This window comes from Choloepus didactylus, chromosome 13 (assembly GCF_015220235.1).
Source record: "Choloepus didactylus isolate mChoDid1 chromosome 13, mChoDid1.pri, whole genome shotgun sequence".
Classification (NCBI taxonomy): domain Eukaryota; kingdom Metazoa; phylum Chordata; class Mammalia; order Pilosa; family Megalonychidae; genus Choloepus; species Choloepus didactylus.
Window position 1 is genome coordinate 72,107,461 of NC_051319.1, and position 20,625 is coordinate 72,128,085.

General features: G+C 37.4%; 1 pseudogene; it reads left to right on the plus strand.

Moving 5' to 3' along the window:
* The first annotated feature begins 863 nt into the window (after positions 1 to 863).
* Positions 864 to 19,056, plus strand: LOC119507751 (annotated as a pseudogene).
* The last annotated feature ends 1,569 nt before the right edge of the window (positions 19,057 to 20,625 follow it).

Sequence of the window (20,625 nt, forward strand, 5' to 3'; positions counted from 1 at the left end):
GTCATCTCATGGTTTTCATACCTACTGTACCTGTAAAAATGACCTCTTCTTCACTTTTAATTTATTTTGGTCATGTCCCCTTTTTCCTGTATTGATTCTGCCAGAGGATTGTCAATTTCCTTAATTTTGTCAAAGAACTACTTTGGTTTTGATTCTTTTTTTTTTTAACTATTTTTTCTTTTCTCATTTTTTCATTCATTTTTGCTTATACCTGCATTATTTTCTCCCCTTGGGTTTCTTTCTTTCAGTTTAGTTTTTCCTTTTCTAATTTATGAAGTTATTTTCATTAAACTAAAATTTCATTAAACTAAAAAAAAAAAAAAATTGCCTTTTTCTCCCTTGGTATCAAGTTCAAACTAGCCTCAGGAGGTAGAAACCACTATCTCAGGGAATTCATTCTTTCTCTCTTCTCTCTTATAATAGAACCTCTTGAATTCTAATGATTGTCCAGCTGGAATCACATTTCCCAGCCTCCTTTTGCATGTGATGTGGCCTTGTGTCCAACTTTGTGTCAGTAAGTGATATATGCAACTAATATCTCAACCCTTTAAAGATAAAGCCACCTTTCTTGTACTATCCTTTTTCCCTTTCTCACTCTGGGAGACGATGACCTGAGCTGCCCTGCCAGCTCTGGCCACTCAACTCTGCCCTGCTTTGAGAGAAGGAAGTAATCTAGCTGCTTTAAATGACAACACATTGGGTCTCTTTGTTAGAGCAATTTAAAGTTTATTCAAAAAAATGTACATAAATAGTACTTAAATCTACTTAAAGCCTAAATGCATTGCACAAAAATTTGGGGGGTGGGGGAATGACTTTTTTTTTTTTTATTATTAGAGAAGTTGTGGGAGGGGTGACCATTGAAAATGTCTAATGAAACAGTGAAGATGAAAGAGAAGAGGTATAAGGAAGCAAATCTGAGCAGAAAGAAGGACGTGAGAGGGCATAGAGATCAGCAGCAAGGGCTTCCAGGTGGATCACAATTTGGGGGCAGTAAGGTGAGAGTACTGAAGACATTAGGAGCTACAAGACAAGGCCTGTGCATTGCACAAATTTTGATATGTAGTGGTGATTCCATTGTCCTTCAATTCTAAATATTCTTTAATTACAGCCATTGTTTCTTATTTCAAACAATAATTAATTAGAAATACTTATTAGCTTCCCAAAATGTTTGTATGTATTGTATTCTTAGTGATTTCACATTATTATTGAATTTTAGTTATGGAATATAGATCTTAAAATATTGATTCCTTGAAATGGGTTGGCATTTCCTTTGTGGCCAAGTACAGCAATTGTTATAAGTTTTTACAGTTTAATACTAGAGCCTTGAAATAATTTTTTAATTGACAAATTTATGGAAGAAATAGAAAAATCCATGATCAAAGAAAGGAGAACAAGCAACTTTTAAGGAATAAGAAATACTTTGTGGCAAATTTGCATGGTTTACAAATGCATAAAAACTCTTCATGTATTAAGATTAATCTCTTGTCTTTAATATGGATTGCAAATGTTTCTTACCAATTTAACTTCTGATGATATTTTAAATGTCTTTTGTAGTACAATATATTTAAATTATTATGTAGTCAGTTTATTGACATTTCCCTTTTTGACTGTATATGTATATTTATATGTGCATATATATGTACATATTATGTACTATGCATATATTTATTTATACTTATAATATTAAGCCCTCTTGAATTAGTTTTTTATATGAAATGAGGTATGTGTTTTTAGCTGGGATGGGAGTAGGCTTTCTCTTATTCTCTTGACCACTTTGCTAGAAGTTCGTCTATTTTATTCATCTTTTCAAAGATCAGCCTTTGTTTTTCTGAGTCTGTTCGTTGTTTCTTTGTTTTCTATTTAATTGATTTCTCAGTTTTCTTTATTTCATGTCATTATTTCTGTATTTTACCAACCTCCCAAAAATTATATGTTAAGCGGCAGATGCAACTACAGATACACTAAGACATATAGAAAATAATGCATTTCTTGCACACTAGGAATAATCAAATAGAAAAGTTGAATATATAAGAGAAATAAAGATGTCTTTCCTAATGGGAACATTCACTAGCTCCTTATTGCTGCTGTAACAAATTACCACAAACAAAAACAATACAAGTTAGGTCAGATTTCTGAAATGAGTCATGTTGCGCTATAATCAAGGTGCTGGCAGAGCAGAGTTACTTTCTTGGAAGCTCTAGGGGAAAAAACCATTCCCCTGACTTTTCCAGCTCCTACAGGCAGTATACATCCCTTTAGATTACATCCTTCTCGTATTGAATCACACTAAACTGCTTTCATTAATTCCATTTGCAACCGAATTCCCCTTTATCATGTAACCGAACATATTCACAGATTCTAGGGATTAGGATGTGGACATCTTGGAGAGACCATTATTCTGCCTACCACAGAGCAAAACCTTTAAAATGCTGAGGAATATATCTAACAAATGATGTGCAGTACTTTTATGGAGAAAAATTTGAAATATTTTTAAGATCATAAAAGACTTGAATAAATGAACTGCTGTATCACATTCAAGAATGTGAAACTACTTAGAATTGTAAAGATATTAAATCTCTTCAAATGATCTATTTTTTTTCATTAGAGAAGTTGTGGGTTTGCAGAACAAGCATGCATAAAATATAGTATTGCCATATACCACCCCACCACAAACACCCTACGCTGATGTGGAAGTTTTGTTGCAATTGGTGATAGCAATTTTCTAAATTGTACTATTAATTTAAGTCCTTAGTTTAAGTTAGAGTTCCCTAATTGTGTAGTATCATACTGTGATGGTTAGGTTCATGTGTCAACTTGGCCAGGTGATGGTACCCAGCTGTCTGGTCAAGCAAGCACTGGCCTAACCATTGCTATGAGGACATTTGTGGCTGGTTAATAAACCAACATGCTGGTTTATTAAATCATCAGTCAATTGGCTTCAGCTGTGACTGATGACTCAACAAAGGGCGTGTCTTCCACAATGAGGGAATGCAGTCAGCTGGATTTAATCCAATCAGTTGAAGACTTTTAAGTGAGACAGATAGAGGACCTTCATTTCTTCTTCAGCTGACCAGTGAAGTGTTTTGTGAGGAGTTCATTGAAGTTGCCAATTCGTTTCCTGAGGAGTTCATTGAACATCTTTATTGGAGTTGCCAGTTGGCTGCCTCCCCTATGGAATTTGGACTCGTGCATCCCCACAGTTGTGTGAGATGCTTTTGTAAATCTTATATTTATAGATATCTCTCATTGCTTCTGTTTCCCTAGAGAATCCTAACTAACACACATACCGTGGTTCTTTATTATTACTATTATTCTGTCACCATATATACAATCTAACATTTCCCCTTTTAATCATATTCAGATATATATATATTTCAGTGCTTTTACTTGCATTCACAATGTTGTGCTACCATCACCACCATCCATTACCTAAACATTTGCATCATTCCAAATTTTAAGCCTTAACTTCCCATTCCATATCTCTACCAGGTCCTCCGGTAACCTATATTCTAGATTCTGACCCTATGAGTTTGCTTATTCTAATTGTTTCAAATCAGTGGGAAGTGAGATCATGCAGTATTTGTCTTCCTGTGCCTGACTTGTTTCACTCAACATGATGTCTTCAGGTCTTCCGTATTGTCACATGGATCAGAACTTCATTACTTTTTACAGCTGAATAATATTCCATTGTGGGTATATACCACATTTTATTCTCCATTCATCAGTTCATGGACACTTGGGTTGTTTCTATTCTTTGGCAACTGTGAATAATGCCCCTATGAATTTCAGTGTGCTAATATCTGTTTGAGTCCCTGCTTTCAATTCTTTGAAATTGAAATTTCAAAGAACATACACCTAGTAGTGGGATTGCCAGGTCATATGGTAGTTCTATACTTAGCTTTCCAGGTAGCACCAAATTGTCTTCCACAGAGGCTGCACCATTTTACATTGCCACAAGCAATGGATGAGTGTTCCTATGTCTCTGCATCTTCTCCAAAACTTGTTATTCCTCTTTTTTTTTTAAATAGCAGCCATTCTAATGTGTATGAAATGGTACCTCACTGTGGCATTTATTTGCATTTCCCTGATGGCTAATGATGTTGCACATCTTTTCATGTGCTTTCTGGCTATTTGTATATCTTCTATGGAGACATATCTATTCAAGTTTCTTGCCTATTTTTAAATTGGGTTATCTTTTGGTTGTTAAGTATTTCTTTATATATTCTGGATATTAAACCTTTATCAGATATGTGGTTTCCAATTATTTTCTCCCATTATGTAGGCTGTCTTTTTACTTTTATGATAACATCCTTTGATGTGCAAAAGTTTTAAATTTGATGAGGTCCCATTTATATATTTTTGTTTTTGTTGCTTGTGGTTTGTGTGTAAAGTCTAAGAAACTATTGCCTAACAAGAGGTCCTGAAGATGTTTTCCTATGTTTTCTTCTAGGAGTTCAACAGTTCCAGCTCTGATGTTTAAGTCTTTGATCCATTTTGAGTTGATTTTTGTATATGGTGTGAGTTAAGGGTACTCCCTCTCTTTTTTACAAATGGAGATCCAGTTTTCCAGCACCATTTGTTAAAGAGATTATTATTTCCCAATCGAGCAATCTTTGCCACCTTGCCAAAAATCAGTTGACCATAAATGTGAGAGTTGACTTCTGAGCTGTCAGTTTGACTTCATTGGTCTATATGTCTATCCTCATGCCAGTACCATGCTGTTTAATTACTGTGGCTTTGTAATAACTTTTAAGATAGTGAAGTGTGAGTCTTCCAACTTCATTCCTCTTTTTCAAGATGGTTTTAGCTATTAGGAGCCCCTTACCCTTCCATATGAATTTGATGATTGGCTTTTCCATTTCTGCAAAGAAGTTCATGGAATTTTGATTGGGATTGCATTGAATCTATCTATCACTTTGAGGAAAATTGACACCTTAACAACATGTAATCTTCCCATCCATGAACACAGAATATGCTTTCATTTATTTTGGTCTTCCTTGATTTCTTTTAGCAATGTTTTGTAGTTTTCTGTGTACAAATGCTTTACATATTTGGTTAGATTTATCTCAAGGTATGTGATTCTTTAGTTGCTATTGTAAATGAAATTTTTCTCTTGATTTATTTTTCTGATCATTCATCACTTGTGTATAAAATTGCCACTGTACCCCACCACTTTCCCAAATTCATTTATTAGCACCAAGAGCTTTGCTGTAGATTTCTGATAGGGAAGTTTCACTTCAAACTTTCCAATTTTGATATTTTTTATTTCTTTTTCTTGCCTAGTTGCTCTGGCTAGAACTTCCAATGCAATGTTGAATAACAGTGGTAACATCCTTGTCTTGTTCCTTATCTTAGAGGGAAAGCTTTCAAGTCTTTCACCTTTAAGTAGAATGTTAGCTGTGGGTTTTTCGTATATGCCCTTTATTGTGTTGAGGAAGTTGCTCTCTTATTACTAGTGTTCTCAATGTTTTTATCAAGGATGAGTACCAGATTTTGTCAAATGCCATTTTTGCATCAACTAAGATGATCAGGTGGTTTTTTCCTCTTCATTTCATTATTGTGGTGGCACATTAATTAATTTTCTTTTGTTGAACCACCCTTGCATACCAGATGGATACCACTTAATCATGGTGAATAATTCTTTTAATGTGCTGTTGGATTTGGTTTCCTAGTTTTGTTGTTGTTGTTGAAGATTTTTGCATCTATATAGATAAGAAATATTGGTCTGTAATTTTCTTTTCTTGTGGTCTCTTTACTGGTTTTAGTATAAGGGGGTTGTAGAATGAACTAGTGTTCCCACCTCTTTAATTTTTTGGAAGACTTTGAGCAGAATTTGAGTTAAGTCTTCTTGGAATGTTTGGTAAAATTCCACTTTAAATCCATCTGGTCCTGGGTTTTTCTTGACTGGGGGGCTTTTGATTATGGTTTCAATCTCTTTACTAGTAATTGGTTTGTTGAAATCTTCTTTTTCTTCTTGAGTCAGTGTGCATAGTTTTTGTGTTTCAACGAATTTGTCTGTTTCATCCAGGTTGTTTATTTATTGGCATACCATTATTTATAGTATCCTCTTATAGTCCTTTTTATTTCAGTGAGGTTAATAGCAATGTCCTCCTATCATTTCTGATTTTTGTTATTTGTACCTGTGCCAGTTTGAATGTATTATGTCCCCCCAAATGCCATTATCTTTGATGTAATCTTGTGTGGGCAGACCTATTGGTGTTAATTGGATTGTAATTCTTTGAGTGTTTCCATGGAGATGCACCCCACCCAATTGTGGGTGATGACTCTGGTTGGATAATTTCCATGGAGGTGTTGGCGCACCCACTGGATGGGTCTGAATTAAATTACTGGAGCACTATACAGGATCAGACAGAAGGAGCACACTGCTACAGCCAAGAGGGACACTTTGAAGAAAGCACAGGAGCTGCAGATGACAGACATTTTGAAGATGGCCATTGAAAGCAGACTCTTGCTCCGGAGAAGCTGAGAGAGGACAAATATCCCAAGTGCAACTAAGAGTGACATTTTTGAGGAGCTGCATCCTAGAGAGGAACGTCCTGGGAGAGAGCCATTTTGAAACCAGAACTTTGGAGCAGACGCCAGCCACATGCCTTCCCAGCTAACAGAGGTTTTCTGGACACCATTGGCCATTCTCCAGTGAAGGTACCTGATTGCTGATGTGTTACCTTGGACACTTTATGGCCTTAAGACTGTAACTGTATAACCAAATAAACCTCCTTTATAAAAACCAATCCATTTCTAGTATTTTGCATTCCAGCAGCATTAGCAAACTAGAACAGTACCCTTTCTCTTTTTTTCCTTGTCAATCTAGCTAAAGGTTTGTCAATTTTATTGATCTTTTCAAAGAACCAACTTTTGATTTTGTTGATATTGTTTTTTTTGTTTTGCTTTCCTCTTTACTTCATTTATCTCCACTCTAATCTTTGTTATTTCCTTCCTTCTGTTCACTTTGGGTTTAGTTTGCTCTTCTTTTGCTAGTTCTTCCAGTTTTTAGATTAGGTGTCTGATTTGAAGCCTTTCTTCTTTTTTTAATGTAAGCATTTAGAGCTCTAAATTTCTTTCAGCACTGCCTTCACAGCATCCAGTAAGGTTTTGTTTGTTGTATTCTCATTTTCATTTGCCTCAAGATATTTCCTAATTTCATTTCTGATTTCATCTTTAACCCATTGTTGTTAAAGGGTGTTGATTAATTTCCTCATATTTGTGAATTTTCCATTTCTTCCTCTGTTATTGATTTCTAGCTTCATTCCATTGTGGTTGGAGAACATATATCATAAGATTTAAATTTTTTTAATTTATTGAGACTTGTTTTGTGACCTAATATATGATCTATCTTGGAGAATGATCCTGTGCACTTAAGAAGAATGTGTGTTGGTTTTTGTTGGGTGAAGTGTTCTATCTAGTTGGCTTAGAGTATCATTCAAGTATTGTATTTCTTTACTGATCTTCTGACTGATGTTCTATCCATTATTGAGAGTGGAGTATTAAAGTCTCCTTTTATTAATGTAGAACTCAATTTCTCCCTTCAAGTCTGTCAGTATTTGCTTCATATATTTTGAGGCTCTGCTGTTAGGTGCATATATATTTATAATTGTTACATCTTCTTGTTGAATTTTCTTTTTTATCAGTATATAATGACAATCTTTGCCCTTCATAATTTTATCCAAAACTATCATAGCTGCCCCAGGTCTCTTTTGGTTACTACCTGAATGGTAAAATTGTTACATCCTTTCACCCTCAACCTACTTGTATCTTTGAATTTAAAGTGAGTCTCTGGCAAACAGCATATAGATGGGCCATGCTTTTTTATGCATTCTGCCTATCTCTGCCTTTTGACTGGGGAGTTTAATCCATTGACAATTAAAGACACTACTAATAATATAGGACTTTCTTCTGCAATTTTGTTATTTAGCCTTTATATGTCTTATATCTTTTTTGTCCCTGACTTCCATTAATGGTGCTTTTATATTTATTTGATTTTGTGTGTTGTACCATATTGAATACTATCTCATTTCTATCTGGATATATTTTCCATGGTTACCATGGGGTTAAAATTTAACACCTTACATATATGACAATCATATCTGGTTTGATACCAACTTACCTTTAATAGCATGCACATATACTTTTCCTATAACCCTCTGTCCCCTCATCATTTTCTGTAATTGTTACCACTCACACCTTTGAATATTGTTATGTCCAAAACATAGATTTATTATTACTTCTTATGTACTTGCATTTTAGCACCTGTAGGAGGTAAAAAGTGAAGTTACATATGAAGCAATACACTACAATAACACTGGCATTTATAATTACCCAAATGGTTCCCTTTACCACCAGTATTTATTTCCTTAGGCCACTTTAAACCACTGTCTTGTGTCCTTTCCTTTCAGGCTGAATAACTCCCTTCAGTATTGCTTTTGGGCAAGTCTAGTGGTGATGAACTCTCTCTTTTGATTACTACTTTTTTTTCATGTGAGAATGTCTTAATCTTTCCCTCATTTTTGAAAGAAAGGCTCATCAGATATAAAATTCTTGGCTGAGAGTTGTTTTCTTTCAGCACTTTAAGTATTTCAACCCACTGCCTTCTTGTCTCCACGGTTTCTGATAAGAAATCAACACTCAATCTAATTGGGACTATCAGGTTGCTTCTATGTAGCTTTTAGACCTCTTCCCTTGTCCTCTGCATTTGATAGTGTGATCAATATATGACCGGGTGTATTTTTCTTCATGTTTATCCTGTTTGGTGTTCCCTGAGCTTCTTGGATAAACATATTCACATCTTTTGCTAAGTTTAGGAAATTCTCTGTTATTATTTCTTTGAATATTCCTTCTGCCACTTTCTCTCTTTCTTCTCCTTCTGGAAATCTCATATTTTATATATTGGTGTGCTTAATGGTGTCCCAGAGGTGTCTTAGGCAATTTTCACTTTTAGTATTTCTTTTTTCTTTCTGCTCCTCAGCCTGACTCATTTCAAGTGTCTTGTCTTCAAGTTCACTGATTCTTTCTTCTGCCAGCTCCAATCTGCTCTTGAAATTGTCCTGGGCATTTTTCATTTCAGTTATTGTGGGCTTCAACTCCAGTAATTTCATTTGGCTCCTTCCTAAAATTTCTATCTGTTTACTAATATTCTCATATTGCTTATTAATTGTTTTCCTGTTATTCTTTATTTCTATCTCTGTGTTTTCCTTCATCCTCTTAGCATTTTTATGATCAATTTTTAAAATGCTTTGTTTCGTAAGTCCATATTCTCACCTTCTTCATTGGTGTTTTCTGGATTTTTTTCCTCTTCATTTGAACGGGCCATCATGTCTTGTATCTTTTGTTTGTCTTACACTCTTGTTGCACACTGTACATTTTAATATTTTTAAATGTTAACTTTGGCATTTATTCCCTTGGAAGTCTGTTTCTTGATTTTTGTAACCAGCTGGTGATAAGACAGAGATTCTGTTGATCTTCAGCCCTCCTATCAGGAAGGTCTGCCCAAGGCAAGTGCAGTGTGCAGGGTTTTCCCTGTCTTTCTGGGCCTCTGTCTTGTCCAGGGCATTTGCTCATTGGTTTGTGTTGGAGTTCCCTATTTATAGGAGCTTGGTTGTTCCCTCTGTTTCCCTGAAGGCAGACCTCCCTCTCTCAGGTTTTGAAGCTGGCAGGCCTTTGTCCCAGACTGTGGCTTCTGTAGTTTTTTACACTCCTTTTGTGGTCTCAAGCTGCTCTTCGCCTGGAGGGCATATCCTTGAAGAGGGCACAAAGGAGCGGCCTTTCTCAAATCAGTCTTTCCCAGCCAAAACAGGGCCAGGAACCCAGGAAGGGGATGCAGACCAGCTCCAAAGTGCCCTGGTGAGGGGATCAGAAAGGGCGCCAAAAGCTTCTCCAAGCACTCCCAAACCTGAGCTTTCCTCACCTGCCCAGCAAATGTAGCCCTTCAGCTAACTGCCCTGCCCCACCCCCAGCCCTGAGGAAGTGCTGCATCTTCCACCACCATAGCCCCTGTCCAGAGCAGGTTGAAACAGCAGCCACCCTCAGAGCCAGGCCACCAGGGCCCAAATTTGCTAATTAAAAGCTGTGATACAAATGATCTGTTTTTTAAATTCTTTTGCATGAAATGTGGCAAATTGACCCAAAATCCATCTGGAAAATAAAAGGTTAGGATTACCCAAGATAATTTGTGTGTCTGTGCGTGTGTGTGTGTGTGTGTCAGAGAGACAGAGGAAAGAAGAGAGAGCTCATGCTTAAGACTTTACCTGTTAGATTTCTTTGAAACCTAAATTGAGTGTATTTTCCTCTACAGAGGATTTGTGTTTGCATAACCAAGTTAAACCCAACCCAAGTTGACTTGGGATTTTTCTGAGTCATGTGTAAGGTGAACTCTGTCTCCTCAAACCAATGTGAGGGTCAGCTTACAGTTACAAATTCTCATGGAAGTTCTCCCTCCTTGGGATCCAAGGCCAAGACAGGCAAGGTGTCTTACTATCTCCCTTAGTGGACATTTTTTCCTGGTTTGCAATTTTGTGAAAAAAAGTCTTATCAGGGATTCTGATTTTTTCCTGGGATTTTTTATAAATCCACAGTTATTTCTCTTGTCTTCTGTTTCTGACCTTTTAAAAGTAAAGCTCCAGGCTCAGATGTGGCTCAAGTTGGAGGCACATAGGGCTGAAGATGCTACAGATCCCGGACCTGAAGCAGCTCAGAGCTCTTCAAGTCTGTAATAAAAAATAGTCTCCAATAAAACTATATTGCAGAGGCAGGGCAAGATGGCGGATTGGTGAGCTGTGTGTTTTAGTTATTCCTCCAGGAAAGCAGGTAGAAAGCCAGGAACTGCGTGGACTGGACACCACAGAGCAATTTGACTTTGGGCATACTTCATAAAACACTCATGAACGCGACAAACTGCTGAGATCAGCGAAATCTGTAAGTTTTTGTGGCCAGGGGACCCACGCCCCTCCCTCCCAGGCTCAGTCCTATGGGAGGAGGGGCCGTCAGCACTGGGAAGGAGAAGGGAGAACTGCAGTGGCAGCTCTTATCGGAAACTCATTCTACTGATCCAAACTCCAACCATGGATAGACTGAGACCAGACACCAGAGAATCTGAGAGCAGCCAGCCCAGCAGAGAGGAGACAGGCATAGCAAAAAAAAACAAGAAAAACTCCAAAATAAAAGCGGAGGGTTTTTGGAGTTCTGGTCAACATAGAAAGGGGAAAGGCAGAGTTCAGGCCCTGAGGCTCATATGCAAATCCCGAAGAAAAACTGATCTCTCTGCCCCCTGGATCTTTCCTTAATGGCCCTAATTGTTTTGTCTCTTAGCATTTCAATAACCCATTAGATCTGTGAAGAGGGCCCTTTTTTTTTTTTTTTAATCTTTTTTTCTTTTTCTAAAACAATTACTCTAAGAAGCCCAATACAGAAAGCCTCAAAGACTTGCAATTTGGGCAAGTCAAAACAAGAGCGGAACTAAGAGAGCTCTGAGACAAAAAGCAATAATCCAGTGGCTGAGAAAATTCACTAAACACCACAACTTCCCAAGAAAAGGGGGGTGTCTGCTCACAGCCATCATCCTGGTGGACAGGAAACACTCCTGCCCATCACCAGCCCCATAGCCCAGAGCTGCCCCAGACAACCCAGTGTGACAGAAGTGCTTCAAATAACAGGCACACACCACAAAACTGGGCGTGGACATTAGCCTTCCCTGCATCTTCAGCTGGTTGTCCCAGAATTGGGAAGGTGGAGCAGTGTGAATTAACAAAGCCCCATTCAGCCATCATTTCAGCAGACTGGGAGCCTCCCTACACAGCCCAGAAGCCCAGAACCGCCCTGGGGGGACGGCATTCACCTGTGACATAGCACAGTCATCTCTCAACAGAGGACCAGGGGGTGCACGGCCTGGAAGAGGGACCCACTCACAAGTCTCAGGAGCTATACGCCAATACCAAGAACTTGTGGGTCAGTGGCAGAGACAAACTGTGGCAGGACTGAACTGAAGGATTAGACTATTGCAGCAGCTTTAAAACTCCAGAACACCAGGGAGATTTGATTGTTAGAGCCACCCCCCCTCCCTGACCACCCAGACACATGCCCCATTTACAGGGCAGGCAACACCAACTACACATGCAAGCTTGGTACACCAATTGGACCCCACAAGACTCACTCCCCCACTCACCACAAAGGCAAAGCAGGGGAGAACTGGCTTGTGGAGAACAGGTGGCTCATGGACGCCACCTGCTGGTTAGTTAGAGACAGTGTACTCCACGAAGCTGTAGATCTGATAAATTAGAGATAAGGACTTCAATTGGTCTACAAATCCTAAAAGAACCCGATCAAGTTAAGCAAATGCCAAGAGGCCAAAAACAACAGAAAATTATAAAGCATATGAAAAAACCAGACGATATGGATAACCCAAGCCCAAGCACCCAAATCAAAAGATCAGAACAGACACAGCACCTAGAGCAACTACTCAAAGAACTAAAGACGAACAATGAGACCATAGTATGGGATACAAAGGATATCAAGAAGACCCTAGAAGAGCATAAAGAAGACATTGCAAGACTAAATAAAAAAAATAGATGATCATATGTAAATTAAAGAAACTGTTGACCAAATTAAAAAGATTCTGGATATTCATAGTACAAGACTAGAGGAAGCTGAACAATGAATCAGTGACCTGGAAGATGACAGAATGGAAAATGAAAGAACAAAAGAAAGAATGGGGAAAAAAATTGAAAAACTTGAAACAGACCTCAGGGATATGATAGATAATATAAAAACTCTGAATATAAGACTCATTGGTGTTCCAGAAGGGGAAAAAAAGGGTAAAGGTCTAGGAAGACTATTCAAAGAAATTGTTGGGGAAAACTTCCCAAATCTTCTAAACACCATAAATACACAAATCATAAATGCCCAGCAAACTCCAAATAGAATAAATCCAAATAAACCCACCCTGAGACATATTCTGATAACACTGTCAAACATGGAAGAGAAGGAGCAAGTTCTGAAAGCAGCAAGAGAAAAGCAATTCACCACAAACAAAGGAAACAGCATAACACTAAATAGTGACTACTCAGCAGCCACCATGGAGACGAGAAGGCAGTGGCATGATATATTTAAAATTCTGAGGGAGAAAAATTTTCAACCAAGAATACTTTATCCAGCAAAGCTCTCCTTCAAATTTGAGGGACAGCTTAAATTTTTCACAGACAAACAAATGCTGAGAGAATTTGCTAATAAGAGACCTGCCCTACTGGAGATACTAAAGGGAGCCCTACAGACAGAGAAACAAAGAAAGGAGAGAGAGACCTGGAGAAAGGTTCAGTACTAAAGAGATTCGGTATGGGTACATTAAAGGATATTAATAGAGAGAGGGGAAAAATATATATGACAAACATAAACCAAAGGATAAGATGGCTGATTCGAGAGATGCCTTCACAGTTATAATGTTGAATGTAAATGGATTAAACTCCACAATTAAAAGGTATAGATTTGCAGAATGGATTAAAAAAAAGAACCATCAATATATTGCATACAAGAGACTCATCTTAGACATAGGGACACAAAGAAATTGAAAGTGAAAGGATGGAAAAAAATATTTCATGGAAGCTACAGCCAAAAGAAAGCAGGTGTAGCACTATTAATCTCAGACAAAATAGACTTTAAATGCAGGGATGTTTTGAGAGACAAAGAAGGCCACTACATACTAATAAAAGGGGCAATTCAACAAGAAGAAATAACAATCATAAATGTCTATGCACCCAATCAAGGTGCCACAAAATACATGAGAGAAACACTGGCAAAACTAAAGGAAGCAATTGATGTTTCCACAATAATTGTGGGAGACTTCAACACATCACTCTCTCCTATAGATAGATCAACCAGTCAGAAGACCAATAAGGAAATTGAAAACCTAAACAATCTGATAAATGAATTAGATTTAACAGACATATATAGAACATTACATCCCAAATCACCAGGATACACATACTTCTCTAGAGCTCATGGAACTTTCTCCAGAATAGATCATATGCTGGGACATAAAGCAAGGCTCAATAAATTAAAAAAGATGGAAATTATTCAAAGCACATTCTCTGACCACAATGGAATACAATTAGAAGCCAATAACCCTAAGAGACTTAGAAAATTCACAAATACCTGGAGGTTAAATAACACACTCCTAAACAATCAGTGGGTTAAAGAAGAAATAGCAAGAGAAATTGCTAAATATATAGAGACGAATGAAAATGAGAACACAACATACCAAAACCTATGGGATACAGCAAAAGCAGTACTGAGGGGGGAATTTATAGCACTAAACGCATATATTAAAAAGGAAGAAAGAGCCAAAATCAAAGAACTAATGGATCAACTGAAGAAGCTAGAAAATGAACAGCAAACCGATCCTAAACCAAGTAGAAGAAAAGAAATAACAAGGATTAAAGCAGAAATAAATGACATAGAGAACAAAAAAACAATAGAGAGGATAAATAACACCAAAAGTTAGTTGAGAAGATCAACAAGATTGACAAGCCCTTAGCTAGACTGACAAAATCAAAAAGAGAGAAGACCCGTATAAACAAAACAATGAATGAAAAAAGTGACATAACTGCAGATCCTGAAGAAATTAAAAAAATTGTAAGAGGATACTATGAACAACTGTATGGCAACAAACTGGATAATGTAGAGGAAATGGACAATTTCCTGGAAACATATGAACAACCTAGACTGACCAGAGAAGAAATAGAAGACCTCAGCCAATCCATCACAAGCACAGAGATCCAATCAGTCATCAAAAATCTTCCCACAAATAAATGCCCAGGGCCAGATGGCTTCACAGGGGAATTCTACCAAACTTTCCAGAAAGAACTGATACCAATCTTACTTAAACTCTTTCAAAACATTGAAGAAAATGGAAAACTACCTAACTCATTTTATGAAGCTAACATCAATCTAATACCAAAACCAGGCAAAGATGCTACAAAAAAGGAAAACTACTGGCCAATCTCCCTAATGAATATAGATGCAAAATCCTCAACAAAATACTTGCAAATTGAATCCAAAGACACATTAAAAAAATCATACACCGTGACCAACTGGGTTTCATTCCAGGCATGCAAGGATGGTTCAACATAAGAAAATCAATCAATATATTACAACACGTTAACAATTCAAAAAGGAAAAATCAAATGATCATCTCAATAGATGCTGAAAAAGCATTTGACAAAATCCAACATCCGTTTTTGATAAAAAACACTTCAAAAGGTAGGAATTGAAGGAAACTTCCTCAATATGATAAAGAGCATATATGAAAAACCCACAGCCAGCATAGTACTCAATGGTGAGAGACTGAAAGCCTTCCCTCTAAGATCAGGAACAAGACAAGGATGCCCGCTATCACCACTGTTATTCAACATTGAGCTGGAAGTGCTAGCCAGGGCAATCCGGCAAGACAAAGAAATAAAAGGCATCCAAATTGGAAAAGAAGAAGTAAAACTGTCATTGTTTGCAGGTGATATGATCTTATATCGAAAACCCTGAGAAATCGGCGATACAGCTACTAGAGCTAATAAATTTAGCAAAGTAGCGGGATACAAGATTAATGCACATAAGTCAGTAATGTTTCTATATGCTAGAAATGAACAAACTGAAGAGACACTCAAGAAAAAGATACCATTTTCAATAGCAACTAAAAAAATCAAGTACCTAGGAATAAACTTAACCAAAGATGTAAAAGACCGATACAAAGAAAACTACATAATTCTACTAAAAGAAATAGAAGGGGACCTTAAAAGATGGAAAAATATTCCACATTCATGGATAGGAAGGCTAAACGTCATTAAGATGTCAATTCTACCCAAACTCATCTATAGATTCAATGCAATCCCAATCAAAATTCCAACAACCTACTTTGCAGACTTGAAAAAGCTAGTTATCAAATTTATTTGGAAAGGGAAGATGCCTCGAATTGCTAAAGACACTCTAAAAAAGAAAAACCAAGTGGGAGGACTTACACTCCCTGACTTTGAAGCTTATTATAAAGCCACAGTTGTCAAAACAGCATGGTACTGGCACAAAGATACACATATAGATTAATGGAATCAAACTGAGAATTCGGAGATAGACCCCCAGATCTATGGCCGACTGATCTTTGATAAGGCCCCCAAAGTCACTGAACTGGGTCATAATGGTCTTTTCAACAAATGGGGCTGGGAGAGTTGGATATCCATATCTAAAAGAATGAAAGAGGACCCCTACCTCACATCCTACAAAAAAATTAACTCAAAATGGACCAAAGGTCCCAATATAAAAGAAAGTACCATAAAACTAGAAGATAATGTAGGAAAACATCTTCAAGACCTTGTATTAGGCAGCCACTTCCTAGACTTTACACCCAAAGCACAAGCAACAAAAGAGAAAATAGATAAATGGGAACTCCTCAAGCTTAGAAGTTTCTGTACCTCAAAGGAATTTATCAAAAAGGTAAAGAGGCAGCCAACTCAATGGGAAACAATTTTTGGAAACTATGTATCTGACAAAAGACTGATATCTTGCATATATGAAGAAATCCTACAACTCAAATGACAATACTACAGACAGCCCAATTATAAAATGGGCAAAAGATATGAAAAGACAGTTCTCTGAAGAGGAAATACAAATGGCCAAGAAACACATGAAAAAATGTTCAGCTTCACTAGCTATTAGAGAGATGCAAATTAAGACCACAATGAGATACCATCTCACACCGATTAGAACAGCTGCCATTAAGCAAACAGGAAACTACAAATGCTGGAGGGGATGTGGAGAAATTGGAACTCTCATTCATTGTTGGTGGGACTGTATAATGGTTCAGCCACTCTGGAAGTCAGTCTGGCAGTTCCTTAGAAAACTAGATATAGAGTTACCGTTCAACCCAGCGATTGCACTTCTCGGTATATACCCGGAAGATCAGAAAGCAGTGACACGAACAGATATCTGCACGCCAATGTTCATAGCAGCATTATTCACAATTGCCAAGAGATGGAAACAACCCAAATGTCCTTCAACAGATGAGTGGATAAATAAAATGTGGTATATACACGATGGAATACTACACGGCAATAAGAAGGAACGATCTCGTGAAACATATGACAACATGGATGAACCTTGAAGACATAATGTTGCGCGAAATAAGCCAGGCACAAAAAGACAAATATTATATGCTACCACTAATGTGAACTTTGAAAAATGTAAAACAAATGGTTTATAATGTAGAATGTAGGGGAACTAGCAATAGAGAGCAATTAAGGAAAGGGGAACAATAATCCAAGAAGAACAGATAAGCTATTTAATGTTCTGGGAATGCCCAAAAATGACTATGGTCTGTTAATTTCTGATGGGTATAGTAGGAACAAGTTCACAGAAATGTTGCTATATTAGATTACTTTCTTGGGGTAGAGTAGGAACATGTTGGAAGTAAAGCAGTTATCTTAGGTTAGTTGTCTTTTTCTTACTCCCTTGTTATGGTCTCTTTGAAATGTTCTTTTATTGTATAGGGTTTTTTTAATTATTTTTTTTATTTTTTTTTTTATACAGTTGATTTAAAAAAAAAAGTTAAAAAAAAAAAAAAAGGAAAAAAATATGTAGAGCCCCCTTGAGGAGCCTGTGGAGAATGCAGGGGTATTGGCCTACCCCACCTCGATGGTTGCTAACATGACCATAGACATAGGGGACTGGTGGTTTGATGGGCTGAGCCCTCTACCACAGGATTTACCCTTGGGAAGACTGTTGCTGCAAAGGAGAGGCTAGGCCTCCCTATAATTGTGCCTAAGAGCCTCCTCCCGAATGCCTCTTTGTTGCTCAGATGTGGCCCTCTCTCTCTAGCTAAGCCAAGTTGAAAGGTGAAATCACTGCCCTCCCCTCTACGTGGGATCAGACACCCAGGGGAGTGAATCTCCCTGGCAATGTGGAATATGATTCCTGGGGAGGAATGTAGACCCGGCATCGTGGGATGGAGAACATCTTCTTGACCCAAAGAGGGATGTGAAAGGAAATGAAATAAGCTTCAGTGGCAGAGAGATTCCAAAAGGAGCCGAGAGGTCACTCTGGTGGGCACTCATACGCACAATTTAGACAACCCTTTTTAGGTTCTAAAGATTTGAGGTAGCTGGTGGTAGATACTTGAAACTATCAAACTACAACCCAGAACCCATGAATCTCGAAGACAATTGTATAAAAATGTAGCTTATGAGGGGTGACAATGGGATTGGGAAATCCATAAGGACCACACTCCCCTTTGTCTAGTTTATGGATGGATGAGTAGAAAAATAGGGGAAACAAACAAACAAACAGACAAAGGTACCCAGTGTTCTTTTTTACTTGAATTGCTCTTTTTCACTTTAATTATTATTTTTGTTGTTTTTGTGTGTGTGCTAATGAAGGTGTCAGGGATTGATTTAGGTGATGAATGTACAACTATGTAATGGTACTGTGAGCAATCAAATGTATGATTTGTTTTGTATGACTGCGTGGTATGTGAATATATCTCAATATAATGCAGATTTAAAAAAAACTATACTGCAAAAAAAGGAAAGAAACAGAATGGAAAGAGTACAAAAGTTAAAGAGGCAAAGACTGAAGAATTTGTGATGGAAAAAAATACTGGATCAACGTTCAGTGAATGGGAAGATGGAGCATTTCCTGAAGTGGAAGGGATTTACAGATGCTAACAATACTTGGGAGCTTGAAGAAAAATTAGATTGCCCAGAGTTAAGTGAAGCATTTCTTAATTCTCAAAAAGCTGGTACAAAAAGAAAATCTTTATCTGACAGTGAATCCGATAACAGCAAATCAAAGAAGAAAAGAGGTGCTGCCGGCAAACCAAGAGGCTTTGTAAGAAGCCTTGTACCTGAACGCATAATTGGTGCCATAGGCTGCAGTGGAGAATTAACGTCCTCATGAAATGGAAAGATTCAGATGAGGCTGACTTGGTGCTGGCAAAAGAAGCAAACATGAAGTGTCCTCAGATTGTAATTGCTTGTAACTTCGCATTCTTGTCCAGAAGATGAGGCTCAATAATTGTTTGCATTGCTATATACATATAAAATCTGGGTCTTAGTAGTGTGAAGAATAACTACATCATAATGAAAATCAAGTGTGATATGTTTATTTTAAAGTAGTAATATTGGGGGAGTTATTAGATTTTGGGGGGGTATTGGTTGTTCTGTTTTGTATGGTTTTGTTTTGTTTTGTTTTGTTTTTGCATCAATATCACTGGTTACTTTGCACAAATAAAAGCTTTCTGTAGTTGCTTCATTTATCAGAAAAGAACATTTTATACCATGATATATTTCTACCCATATCCAGCTCCCAGTTGACAGAATTCCAGGCAGTTTTAAAAAGTGAAAGCAATATTAAAGGGAATACTATTTTGAAGCCAGGGATTTCTCCCCATTTTCCGTAAATGCACAGATAGGAAGCTACCTCCCATAGCACATCCCCCTAACTGGTGTGAAGATCAGGAGTCTCTAAGAGTTTAAATTAGAAAGAATGTTAAGAAAAGTCAAAAGAATTTTCTGAAAATGAAAAATTACAGAATACATTGTAACAAATGGTACATTTATTTAACATCTTTGTTAATGAACTAAAAAACATAAGCAGCAAATTAATTACAAAATTAAACTGTGGCGCCAGTGCCATGAGAACAGAAAAAGAACACAAAGGATCTAAATTGAAAATATGGGCCCAAAAAATGGGCTTTGGGACGAGTATAAACAAACTACCACATCTTATGAAATATACAGACTCCATATAAAGGAAATTTGGGAAACCATAGACCCAAAGGGCAAATGCTGTGGGAAAGAGAAAAAAGTGTTAATAAATCAGCCATTCGCAATAGGAATGAAATGGCACCAAAGGGGGGAAAAAAAAAAAAACCTCTAACAGTGACATTGCAATGTCCACAAAAGACCAAATCAGAAAGTACAATTATTCTGAACTTTGGAATATTTGAGCAGCAGAATCAAAATGAACAGGAGGGATTTCAGAGAAAACCCCAAGTTTATATTCGTGAATGTTTATCAATAGAAGCACAACTTTCTCGGTAGTTTTATTTTATTTTATCCTTGTCTTAGAAAACACCTAGCAAAGAAAGCAGACAACTTTGAACTTAAGTACTTGCCCAGGGCTCACAGAAAGGGAATTCAAGCCTTGGATGGTGAACCTGGGAGTATATCTGGAATTGAAAGCTCAAGACTTAACTTGAGCTTTCTTCTACTCATGTAAGACCATCTAGTGGGAAGAGCAAGGTGAAACATCTATCCACCGTCACTCACCAGCACCCAAGTCTGAGGGAGGTACTCACCCTCTGTCTCTCTAAAACTTCCTTTCAACATCATTGTTTGAACAACACAATGCAGAAAAATCATTTGAGTGATTATTTTCTTAGTTATTCCAAGGATGGAACTAACTACTAACATTCCAGATGCATAGGGGAGAATTTAATTCATTACATACAATTAAAGCCGTTGGGCATTAGAGCTCGGTTCTCAGGTTGTTTTTCTATTCTTTATTCTATGTGATTTCCGATTTCCAGAACAGTCACATGAAACAAGCCTAGCCCTGGCCTGTACAGTCCATACATCATTT